Genomic DNA, 13,689 nt, shown 5'->3' with positions numbered 1-13,689 from the left:
GCTGTCTGCTATATGTATCACAGATTTGGTTTTGCATTGGTGAAGAAAAATGGGTGTGTTTTCTTGTACAAATATGATGAATGTTTTCTGTCGTATAGCAAGTAGCAACCGTAGCTAGCTGCAATCTGTTGTTGAGAGTCAAGCAGGGTACTCCTATTTGGTCGTTTGATTGACTAAAAGCATTCATCTTCTTAATGTGCAGCTGAACTCTACTGCTGCGTTTTACAGGTGCCAAACATCACGGGCATTGTTCAGATCATCGCCAAGGTTACCTTCTACATCTGCCGACTCAACCAGAACCAGGGCAGGCCTGCCGCCGCCTCCTCCGCATGAGCGCTCATCATGTTGTTGCGTGTTCTGCATATCTGAACTATTCTCTTGCCAGTGCTCATGGAGCGTGTTCTACATACCTGAACTGTTATCTTTGCCGGTGCTGATGCAGCATAAACTATCATGATTGCTGTCGCGTGTTCCATCCGAACAAATGTAGTAATGTCTCAACTATTTATCTCGTCTGTACTACCTTAATTCACAGTCTCTGCACTACTATATTAATCTGGGATTCCTACTTCATTTGGCATTTCTTTGCTTGCGTTAATTGGCTGTTAAAACAAAGGTTGGTCCTATTTGCATTAACACTATTATGGACATGTCATACTTCATGTTTGGCGCCAGTCCTCAAAATCATAGCCAAAATATTGTGAAACAGCAACTCCTTTATTCTTTCTCGCCATGGAAAATAATCACAAGGACAAAATTTCAGCAACATGCAACATGAAAGCAATGCATGCCAGGACTAGCCAGCAACAGTACAAAGAATGCTATGTTCATCGACTGGGGCAGATGAATCTGCAGCAGTTTCCACAAAGACATGTTCTATTATCATTACGACGGCTCTGTTTTTGCTGGTGAATTTGGAGCCCCCAGTCCATGTAGCTACTTGTTCCATCCATCTGATCCTCTCCAAGGTTGGACACAAGCAAGAGGCCTTCTCTTGGCTGCAGGCTCGCCTTACCGTACCACGCCGGGCAGCACACAGCACAAAGAATCCTTCTTCCTTAGGGCTCTTAGTACTGCCATCAAGTTTGTCGAGTCATGGTTGTCGCTCTCTCAACTGAATCTGCAAGATATCCCATATCAGCAAGAAGCACAAATCGGAAGTGATGTTGTATTACATGTTAACAGTGAGCTTTTCATTGACTACATAACACTGAATTCTCATCCGAGAGCATACCGAAGACAAGATTACATTATAAGAAGGGTACCTTTGATAAATCAGGGAGTTTGCCAAGCTGACTCCAAGAATGTTGTTCATGAGCTCAGGTTGGATCATCCCACCTAACCATACCAGGAAGGTAAAGCCGTCATCAAGAAGATATAAGCCAGCGGTGTCTAGGTTAATTGCAATCGCTTCAGGGACCCATCGACCCTATCTGACCCCTGAAAATCATGACTTTTATTTCAGCCAGAAAAACCAATGCGTAGACTAGATTAAACAAAATGTTGACTTCAAATGTACCAATAGATCAGTTCGATTTCAGTTGATGCTATTACTATGCCTGCTGACTCTAGAAACGATACACGCAACTTAATTTTGAAAAACGACAAATAGTTGAGGGTTAAGGCCCTACCAAACGAACTAAGCAGACTAATCAGTTCTAACTTCTTATACTGACTCTTTTCGTTTTTATTACAAAATATGCCCAAACTGAAGGTAAAAACTTCATATCAAACATATCGAATAACAAGTGCTAGAGGTTACATATTTATTTCACTAAGTGGCATGCCTGATTGTGGCTGCACAGTTTCAACACAGGAATTATTAAAGGCCAACCGAGCTAATCGAGCAGAGTAACTTGTTCGTACAGTGGTTATTTCCATCCCAAACAAACGGATCTGAACTTGTTTTTATTGTTTCATACTTGATTTACATAGTTTGGAACTAACAAGTCTACATGTGGCACTGGTTAAAAGAAACTTAATCAGTTCTGTAGCATGGAAATACAGCATACCGTTGTGAATACTTCATCAAGCCTGTACAGAGAGAAGGATTAATAAAATTGAGCACCTTTTTGTAGGCGTATCAACATTCTGAAACCAGCAGCACAACGTTCATTAAGAGAGATTTGCATACGGCCAGGATGTACAATGACAATTATCTGAACTATTCTGGATATATCAGTCTCCCTCCTATCTGATGTTGTTCAAACAACAAGCTTTAACTGTAATTGGTGTCAAACATTGTCAGACAGTGAGGTTTCAACAGCTCAGGATAGCTCTAATTAGTAAACTATAAAGTAATAACAGTCAAATAACATATACATTGACAATAGAAACTTTGCAGCCACAATAAGAAAGAACACATAGGAAATACTATAGGAACTTCTCAACAGAGTTGACTCAAAGAAGACTGATACAAACAAGAATGCAAGTTGCTTAAGTACCTCATCAAATCAAGTTCGGCATGTCAAAGCAGTGATGTTGCAAAAGCAAAATGCAAACTCCGCAGAAAATAATAACTAAGAGGAGCTGTAGGATATACCTTGAAATTGTGGAAGTGTAATGTGTTGTCAAAGAATAAGTATCCAATTTGTGTACGTGGAAAGCCTTGAAGATCATCAAGGCATGATTTGATGATCTTCATAACTACCTGGAAGAAAGCGCATGAAAAATTTATTCAAATCTTAGGAACCAAAATATTTTTTTGTAAGAAGAAGAACATCCTAAATCCTACAGCCCTAATCTGCATCGTCAATGATACCAAAAAAATGATGACCCTTAGAAAGAAGAAACTTTCAGAAAAGAAATGTAGAATGTACCTTGAGCAGCCCACTTCAAGCTGCAGAAACTGAGGAGGCATCAATACGAAAGAAATAGTAAGGTGGCATTGATGGCCGAACCATATATTCAGTAGGAGCAACAAACTCCATTATCCCTTAGAAAGTTATGGTCTTTTATCTGTATCATATCTTCTGCCACTAGCATCAAGAGCACAAAAGTACACACCAGGAACTGCAAAGAAAGGAAAATATAAATTTTGGGGAAACTATCCGTGATAAGGGTGCTAACTGCTAAGAGGTCAGTCAGCACTAGCACAGATACATACAGATATCCAAACTGACAACCTAAACAGAATGTAAGATCATGTAACAGATGATAGTTTTTTCTACTTAAAGCAATATCTCTAAACATAACTACAATTAGTCAAAAACTCAAACGGGTTTGCTTGAACCTGCCAAAAAGAGGATTTACATACACTTCTGTTTGTTGGAAATTGTTATGAGGACAGCAACTGGACAATTGCTTCTCTAGCAGAAGCAGCTCTCTCCATTACAGTTTGTTCAGCCTAGATCCTTGGCCATGTAGTTGGCAAGTAAAATACATAGCTTATGAAAATAAAATCCATAAAATAAGCATTGTAGCTTGTAAACTATTTAACATTATAATAATCCATGGATTTCCTGTGACAACTTCAGCTTCACTTTGAAGAAGAACTCGAGCTTAACATTTATCCTGAAAGCGAACTTTCGGGTACAGGCGTAAACTCGTTTCTATAATAATGAGCGTAAGTTTAAGCTAGGACGAGACACGACAGAGAGGGCATATACAATGGTATTTCTTTGACTACTCCATATACCTCATTGTGAAACACGGAAAGTACCAAGCATTTCTTTGGCTACTTTTTTCTTCCGAAACAACAACAGTATATTGTATACAAAAAAAGTGGCCCCGTTAATCTTTTTTTTCTAATGTGCATAGTTATTCCAGTTATTAAATAGGATATGCCAAATCTGGTCAAAAGCTGGAATGTATATAGTTTTTTTTTTGCGGGAATATAATGAATATACTAGAAAAGGCTGATTCAACAGCAGCATGCCCTGCGTAACAGGTCCTCTTTCAAGACCTCGGTATAGCCACAATCTTAAATAAAATCTGACAGCATTTTACAGAAAGACATTTAGCGCAATGGTCAATGACTGATGTCTCAGATCTCAAGATAAATGCATAGCAACACGTATTTAACCAAATTTCATTTCCCCAAAATCTTAGATCATTTCTGACTTTTTTCACTTGAATACATAAATAAATCCTTGCATTGGAAGATGGTAGGAATAACCTTCTGGAGAACACCAATAAGAAAGGTGGCACTAAGTAAATTCTACAGATGTCATAATAAAACAGCTAAACAAAACTATATTTCTCCTTACCGTTTTCAAAGCTTTTCGGGAATCAAGACAAAAGAATTTTTTGCCACTCTGGTATGTCCAGTGATGCTTTCATCATGTAGTTAAACGCTGATGATTAATGGATATCTTACTCAGGTTACAGTTCACTAATAGCGTGAACAGTTGCACATAATATTTTCCTTCCTTTTAAGAAAACATCGAATCACCACAGCAGCATACCATGCTAGAAGAGTTCTCACACTACTTTGCAAACATTATAGAAAGGGATCTTGACGATGAACAATTAAATGGTGCTGTCCTACATGTTTAATTGCATGATGTGATGGGCTGATGACTGGCAGAAGCATTAACAAGCCCTATGTTAAAAGTTGCCATCATTGGGCAAAGTGCAAAGATGGCAGACCTTGCAGCATCTGCAAAATGTTGCACAATGGTTTATATATGCCCTGCATCTTCGACGATGGACTAGACGAGCCGAGCCAAAGTTGACAACTGGCACTTGTTCCTCAGCAACAAGAAACAAAAGTGTAAAAAAATGATCCGGTGCTTTGGATTAAGAAAATGAGAAAGCAGAGTTGGTTACCCCATCAGACAGAGTGTGGGTTGTGATCCAGGATGGCAATTCAGTTCAGTGGGTGGGTATGCCTCCAAAACCTTACAGGATGCTCAGCACCACCCAATGGACGTCGTGGCAGACCTTGTACATCATCAAGTGATCCAGGATTCCAGGCTGACAACTCACTGGCAGAGACTGGAAGTCCTCCACCAAGCTCTGGACTCTGGAGTGTGCCCATTGGAGGAGTTCAGACATCCGCCAGGTCAAACTCTGACACTTTTGACCCACTCAAAAAACTCATCCGGCCCCATTTTCTCTGCTCCTACCTCCCATGTGCTCTACCCTCGGAGACTCAAAAAACCCATCCGGCCCCATTTTCTTTGCTCCTACCTCCCATGTGCTCCACCCTCGGAGACACAAAAAACCAATCCGGCCCCCTTTTCTCTCCTACTACACTCCGACAGTTTGGATTAGTTTGAATACATGGTCAATTTTTCACACATATTGTATAGTTGTTGAATACATTTTTCGTATACATGAGACAGCCACATCTCCCCGCAGCCACATCTCACAATCATCTTCTCCTCCTCTTGATCTGCTTGGCACACTAGCAATCACAGCCCACAGGTCAACAACCGAGGGTTATCGTTGGAGGGCCTCCGCCCGGCCGGCTGACCATAGGCACATACAAATGCATTGATGATTACCGTTGAAGATACCCTTACCCTTGGATCCACCGTGCAAAGCTAATCCGACAACCTCCCTTTCATCTCCAAACAGTTCAATTGAGTTCCTCGGTCCACAGTCACGACACAAACAATGTATCGTTACTTGGAGTGGCGGAGACAGGACCCAGGCCCGGGGGCCTATGCCCGAGGCGTGAGGATTTATTCCTCTGTTGAATGTAGCGTTTTTTTTACACTGTTGATCACTGTTAATCACTGTAGCAATGAAGCAGGCCGGAGGCCCGATGCTAGCCTAGCTCCGCCCCTGGTTACTTGCTCGTCACATGGAAGGAGGTCTGTGCTTGGCATGTCGGGTTTGGCGTTCGGCAGGAGGAGGATGTCCATAGTTTTGCAGTTACGTGACGTGACCGAGTCATACCTTGTGGATGCAAAGTGGCACCATAAACCATAGACCAACATTCCCCTAAAAAAAACATAGACCAACCCTTCAAGAGTACCTGGACAATGGATTGTACAAATTGTAGGATGACTAATATTTCTGTTGCATTGTATTTGATTTGACCCTTATGAGGTATATATGGAGTACAAAACTTGAAGGGGTAAGAGGCCTATGACTTGAAATACAATATTGACTCTAGAATCCTAGTCTATATCTCTAAGTCGTACACATATACGTATTCTAACCTTCTCCCTCAGTCGTAGCGGGAGTGCAACGGACGATTGTGACTGAATTGAAAGTCTTGCTCTTTTGTCATCTTCTCCGCTGCGCCATAGTCAACTGCGTCTCTGATGGGTTGACATCTAAGGCGGTGACTTTTTTGTCTCTCCTCTATTCGATCTCACAGTCATAACAGGAGTGGAGTGGACGCCAATGATGTTGCAGACGCTATTGACTGGAGTTCTTGTCGATGAGCAGCTGTAGATGTAGCTCTGTATGTCGATGTCTAGGTAGCTGATCATGGTGATATAGCCATGGTCGATGATGTGGGCTTCATGGATGATGAAGCCGCACAAAACCGAAGGCGCCAAATTTTTTTTTTGCTATGTTGTACAATAGAACTTAATTAGCCAGAAGTAATTTGAAATAATTTTTTAACAGAATGTGAGAAATCAAACGGGAACATATTTCAAACTTGACTTTCCACTCCACGCATTACATATGCCTTAACACTACTAGGAAAAAGTCTACTAGTAGCGTTGGTTTTTTGGTTAGTAGTAACGCCGGTCACTGCGCTACTACTATCACGCTACAACTAAAAAGTTAGTAATAGCGCTGGTCCACCAGCGCAGCACGGGTGCCGCCCGTGCTACTACTATTTGAACTAACCAGCGCTACTACTAACAAAATAGTAGTAGCGCCTCTAGTATACCAGTCTCTAGCGTGTAGTTTTCCCCATCGCTACTACTAACAAATTATGAATTAAAAAAATATTACATGCATTATTCATTGATAGAAATCAGGGACACGTCCAATGCAAGATGAACTAAACGCACACAACCAAAGGTGGGTACCTTCCCTAGTGTTCCACCACCAGTCTAAACAGGCCACTTCTCTACATGTATCTACCAAGGCTCGGAGTTCAGACGCCGGCGAACCCGAATGCTCTCTCACCCCGAACGACGGCATCAAGGTCCTCCACCTCGGCGACATACGGCGTCGGGATCACATGGATGATCATCCGTGCGGCGTGGTCGCCAGGCTTCACGGCGACGTCCACCTCTGAGTGGTTGAAGAGCACGACGCCCACCAGGCTGCCGTAGTCAGTGTCAATCACCCCTACGACCATGTCGAGAAAGTGAAAACTTGTTAGTACGCGTCAATATTCAAATCCAGTAGGGCATTTTCTTTCTTTTTAGCACATGCATCAATAGTAACAGCCGGAGGCTAGTCCTTACTTGTTGCACGAGGCGTGAAGAAGGCTGGGTCCCCTCCTTGTTGCACGAACGAATCAAAGGAAGACACTGCCGCGAGACATGAAGAAGGCCAGGTCCCCTCCTTCTGTGAATAGCTCAGGTGCTTGAAGTTGCAAGGAATCTTAATACAATGAACTCATAGTAATGCATAATAACAAGAAAACAGAAAGAAAAAAACATGAATCCTAAAGAAAAGATCATTATATGAGTCAGGATAATGTGGGTAACAATATTCATTAATAAGAACAATGGGCTGACATTTCTCAAGTGACATTTGTTTCACCAACAATGATTAATAACGAGGCATGTAAGATTTACATGCGCAACATCAGCATACCCTCTGGTCCTTGCAAGAACTTGAAGACTAAGGTTCTTAGCTTTCTCCCCACTGACTAGCACAAGTGCAGCAGCACCGTCGCTGTACATTAAAAGATAAGAATGGCACTATAGTTACACTTCCAGGTAAACATTGCTTTACATAACTTATATTAACCATGGAGAAATCCTAAAATTCGAGCTACGAAGTAATATAGCTTCAGTACACTCTTAAGATGATACATTTACTACTGTAGATATACAACATAGTTTGGATGCATGCTGCATACCAAAGGTAATATGATCGTGTAAAAATAAAGCTACAATGCTGCACTAATTAAGAAGTATCAATTGTTGATTTTAGAGGTATTAAACAGACAGACACACTTCAATCACATAGATCAATATCTACTAGCTTAAATTCAAATGCTTAACTCAAGATTGTGATATCATACTAGACTCTGGCTGCATATATTAATTACTCTACAATGTTTAAAGGGAGCACTATATTGCAGGACTACCTTTGCAAGACTCTCATCCTTGCCAACAAAAACTGGTGGTCTGCCTCTACCAGAAGGAATTTCAACCTGGTCAACAATATATGTTTGAAATTGGTACCTAAGAGACAATATTTCATATAGAAGGAGTTTTGGGACCCTCAAATAATGCACACACCGGTTGTGCAGTGATTGGTAACTGGTGGTCTGCCTCTACTAGAAGGAATTGCACACACGCATCCATCTTTTTTGGGGGGGAGAGGGGGGGAGGAGAGGCCATCATGGCTAGATTTATTGAACTAAAGAACAATTACATCGTCTACTAGTTGGCTAAGTAAAAACCCCGGTTGGTCATTAGCCCAACTATTGTCACACTTATTACAGAAACTGAACTTTGCTAGCTCATGAGCAACAGAATTTGCATCACGAAAACAATGCTTAAAGATGACCTTCCCTATTGACGTAGCTATATCCATGCATTCCGCAAAGATTGCCGCTGCCGCATCCCACCAGTGTGCCTGCCCTTGACAATAATTCACCACATTCAGAGAATCGGATTCTGCTTCAACTCTGTTAAAACTTAAAACCCAGAGAATTTGCCAGATTTAGTCCATCGCTCATTGCCATTGCCTCAACAATCATGGCACCAGCTGCGTTTTTGATAAACCTACATTGAGCTGCTATGAATATTCCTTTTGCATCACGCAAAATTGCCGTTGTTGCACCCAAGCCATCCTCTTGATGGAACGAGGCATCAACATTAAGTTTAACGAAGTTGGGGTTTGGTCTCGTCCACTTATGTGCACACATCCATCTTAATATAGCAGCGGTCATTTAGCAAACAACAACAACAATCTTTAGTAGTGCACAACTTTGCCTTGCCACACATCCCGTTCAGTAGATTGATCTTCTCATCATCCATGCCAAAGGCAATGGTTTGGCCTATGGAATAGCATACACATATGTACCACTTCTTATATGCAGTGTCTATTGATTTATAGAGAGATGAGATTTTGTAAAGATAGATCATAAAGACAAATACTTGCATTGTGCAGTGCTGCTAGAGCACATGAGATGTAGAGACAGCAACGCCAGGGCGAGGATAGGGACCGTGTGCTTGTGCATCCTCTTATGTGAACGTGATCTATGGTTGTTGATGAGAAATATATATGTGTGTTCTATAAGCCTGCTTGATGTCAAGTGTCAACACATGGCTCGTGCATCTATATCTATATCTATTTCCATCTATATAAAAAGACGCAAAGGGGCAGATCCAACTGATCTCGGCCATCAAACTAAGTCAATCCAACGACCTAGACTGCTCCAATGGCGAGCGTTCAACGTGTTTAACATGTAATTAATATCATACCAAGTATTGCACTAATTACAGAATTAACACACAAATAATACCTAATATCCACATGCAATTAACATATTGCCTAAATATTAACGTGCATTGCACGTGCCTATTTACTAGTAGTATATAAAAGAAGAAAGTGAGAAGGGAGATTACCGTGCTATAACTTGTCCCGATCCCATGCAGAATAAGATCAAGGAATTTATTATCTTAATTCATAAGATCGTTAAGAGCCACACCTGGATAAATAAAGTTCTTAAGTTAGATCATTTTCCCCTTATTTTTACACAAATTTCTGAAAATTGGTAGCGAGTTAAGAACTATGATATGGAAATTGCTGTTTTCTGGAGTTATCGATCTGCCGTTGTTAGATGCGTTTGATTCCAAATTGTGATATGGAAATTGTCAATCGCCGGAGTTACCGATCTCCTATTTTTAGATGCATATGCATGTTTGCAAACCGTGACATGGAAATCAGTTTGCTGGTGCAGGAAACAACGGCACCAACGGCTTTGTCCTTCGGTGCAGAGTCACTGATGGGTGGGTTCCACTCAGGTAAGAAAGAAAGACCCGATCGTGTCAAGACACTGACAAAATGGACCAACCCAGGAGATGAAGAAAATAATAGATGACAAAATGGTCAGTATTTGATTGCCTCATTGCCTCGAGGACGGAGTAGTGTTAAACCATAGAAACTTCTGTCTGGCGGTATACACATGCTAACCCAAAGTACTATGCACCTTTGATGTTGGGCTAGCCTTCATAAGTGCCTCAAGCTGAAGTCACTCCTCCTCCTCCAAGAAAGAAAGCTAAGGTTCCTGCTTGTCGCTGGTGCCGCCGCAGGTCCGCCTCGTCTCCGGTGGCTCTAAGGCCATGGAGGCGCGGTGGATCCTACCAAGGGCCGGCAGGAGGGCTCCGTTATTAGTTGTTTTTTCCTGTTTTGTTAGGGTTTGTGTGGAAGATGAGATGGCGGTGGATCCCTGAAGATAGAATAAAGGTCTTCCCGCCTAGCCCCCGTTCCGGCGGTGCGCCTAGCATTGTTGGTGGGTGTGTGGAGGTGTGTCTCCGGCGGATCTATCTTTGGTGGATTTGCTCGGATCTCGTCGTTGTTCGTCTACGTTCGTGTATCTTCGGGTTGAATCTTTCCAACCTACGTTATTCTTCATCTGTGGCGGTTGTTGTTCTGGTGTGCTGGTTCTATGGGGCCTTAGCACGACGACTTCCCGACTGTCTACTACAACAAGTTGTGTCCGACTCCGACGATGGAGGGGTGATGACGGCGGCGCGCGTTCAGCTTGCTTCAGTGCTTGTAGTCGTCGCTAGGTGGTCTACGGATCTGGATGTAATTTTTATTTTCGGTGTTCGTTGTACTGCCATGATTAAAGATGAATAGATTGAAAGGTTTTTGCAAAAAAAAACGCAAAATCAGGGCCGGGCCCACAGTGGTGCCAAAAGTGCGGCCCGCACAGGACCCAAAATTCTAAGGGGCCCCAAATTTTTATACAGACCTAGTATTAAAAAGAAAAAACTAAATGAAAAAAAACCTAAGCGCTATTGGGCCTTGTGACGCTGGAGTTGGGCTGGGGAGACGACGAGGCCATCGATCGAGCGCACTCCTCGTCCTATCGCTACAGGGATTGGGATTCCCTAAAAAAAAAAGCTACAGGATCAGGATCGGCAACTAGCAACTCTCGAATCGATCGTGCCTACAGGAAACCGAAGAAACGTCGCCTCCTGGACTTGGAGACGTATATGCAACGAGCGCATAATCACAGTTTGGCCCTCATATCAAGTTCTCAATGTGTACTTCAAAAAAGAGAGGAAAAAGCCTATAGTAAAAGCCCACTAGCGGCCAGTCCACAACGTAATCTTCGATCTAGTCCCATGGACTCCGTTCTTTCATCCGTAATTAGCGTATTATCTAACTCTGCCACCGATCGTCCCCTCTTGTTAGGGTTTTATCCTCTCGGGCGGCGGCGAAACCCCCACCGTAGAGACCCCTCGCCCCCTCCCTCCGGCCTTTTTCTCTCCGGCGACTGGGGTCGTGGACCTCTGGTGCGACTGGAGAAGAAGCTGGAGGCTAGGGATCCACCGCCCGCGGAAAGTTTCTCTCGGGCGAGAGATCTGATGGAAACAGGTGTGTCTAGCTCGGGGTCCAAAACCGATCTGGAAGCCATGATGAAGGAACTAGGGCTCAATGAGGAAACCCTAGAAGATGTGATCGTCGAGGAGGAGGAGCTGCCGGCTGAAGCTACCAGATGGATGGCCATGGCACGAGTCCACACAACCAAGACATACAGCCAGTATTGGTTCTTCCGGAACATGAGGGTGGCCTGGGATCTGGCGTAGGAGGTGAAGATCAGACCACTTGAAGACAATCTTTAGACGCTGCAGTTTTCATGCCTGGGTGATTGGGAACGAGTCATGCAAGAGGGGCCATGGGCTTTCAAGGGAAAGGCCGTTGTGATTGCTCCTTACGATGGCTTCACACGACCATCAACCATAGGCCTCAACAAGCTGGATATCTGGATGCAAATTCATGACTTACCGGATGGTTACTTTCCCAAGGTTAAAGCTCTGTCGGCAACAGTGGGCGAGTTCATATATGCAGATTTTGAGGGGAATTTCTGTAGGGTGCGTGTCAAGATAGATGTTACAAAGCCTCTCAAGAACGCGGTGTCGTTGGTGGTCAAGAGGAAGCAAGAGGTTACTAGGGAGATTTTCAGGGTGAAGTTTGAGAGGCTTCCTGACTGGTGTGCAGTTTGTGGTCATCTGGGTCATCTTTTCAAGGAGTGTGGGGATGGGGTTCATCACCCGAGCAAGCTTGCCTTCAAAGATCTGCAAGCCACCTGGTTCAAGGGGGCGGGGAGAGGCCCTGGCGAAGGCGGAGGCACTCGACGTGGAAGAGGACGAGGACGTGGAGGCCGAGCGGGCCGAGGCCCGGGCAGAGGCACATCTGATGACCATATGGATGCAACCGAGTCAGAGGCAGAACAAATGGATACTGATGGGCATGACCCAGATGTCAACCGCAGGAAAAGGGGAGCAGCGGACGCGAAGGTGTTGCTTCACTCAAGCGCGTCTCCCGCTGATGGGGCTAACCAGAATCTACTCCTCACAGGGCCGGACATGCCCCAAAGTCCATCAACCAAACAGGAGGCGAAGAGAACCAAGGCGATAGTACTGGCGACTGAAAAAGGCCAAGGAAAGAACTCTACAACAACCAAAATCAATGATGCGCGTGTGGTGGGCCTCCCAGGGGGGTCACGCCAGGCGCAATGAGTCTACTCGTGTGGAACTTCCGTGGGGTTGGCAAGCCGGCGGCAGTTCGAGAGCTTCGTGATCTCACGAGGCAATTTGCCCCCTCTATGTTATGCATCATTGAAACCCAGATAGAGGGTAGTAGAGTTGAAAATCTAGCTGGTACATTAGGTTATAATAAAAGTTTCGCTGTTAGTAGCTCTGGTAGGAGCGGAGGCCTTGGAATATTTTGGAATGATGAAATTAAGATCGAAGTTTTAGGTTACTCAAAGTATCACATTGATGTGCTTGCTAATGAACTTGTGGACATTCCCGCTCGCTTCACCTTTGTCTACGGGGAAGCGCAAGTAAATGAGAGGCATCTGACTTGGGATATGCTTCGAAACATCGTTGGAGCCAATGACACTCCATGGGCAGTCATCGGAGATTTCAATGAAGTACTACATGGTCATGAGCATGATGGAGTGGGGAACCGGAGTCAGGCGCAGATGGACGGATTTCGTAATGCCCTTGATACTTGTGGGCTAACTGATATTGGGTATGAAGGACAATGGTGGACTTTTGAGAAGAAAGTTGTTGGTGGCACTTATACACGTGTTCGGCTTGACAGATGTGTGGCGAGTCCAACTTGGATGCTGGCTTTCCCTGATGCAAGGCTTGAGCACAAAACAGCGGCGAGTTCAGATCACGTCGCCTTGCTTCTTCACCTATGTGATATGCATGCATGCAGCAGGGTCCCACGTAGTTTTAAATATGAGTTGTGTTGGGAACACATAGTTACACAGGGCTGGCAGAAGCGACAAGGAGACTCGGTGGAGGACGTTCGCGACAAACTGCTGTCACTTTCAAGGGATCTATCTCGATGGGAACGCTCACACTTTGGCAGTATCAAGCGGGAGATAGCAGCATTAAAAAA

The 13,689-nt window shown here is 43.8% G+C and overlaps 1 pseudogene; it reads right to left on the bottom strand.

Moving 5' to 3' along the window:
• Positions 1 to 805: 805 nt before the first annotated feature.
• LOC119352610 overlaps positions 806 to 13,689 on the bottom strand; it is a 73,570-nt pseudogene continuing 60,686 nt past the window's right edge.

The sequence above is a fragment of the Triticum dicoccoides genome, chromosome 2A, assembly GCF_002162155.2.
Source record: "Triticum dicoccoides isolate Atlit2015 ecotype Zavitan chromosome 2A, WEW_v2.0, whole genome shotgun sequence".
Classification (NCBI taxonomy): Eukaryota; Viridiplantae; Streptophyta; class Magnoliopsida; order Poales; family Poaceae; genus Triticum; species Triticum dicoccoides.
Note: the sequence above shows the minus strand (reverse complement) of the source record. Positions and strands in the feature narration are given on the sequence as shown.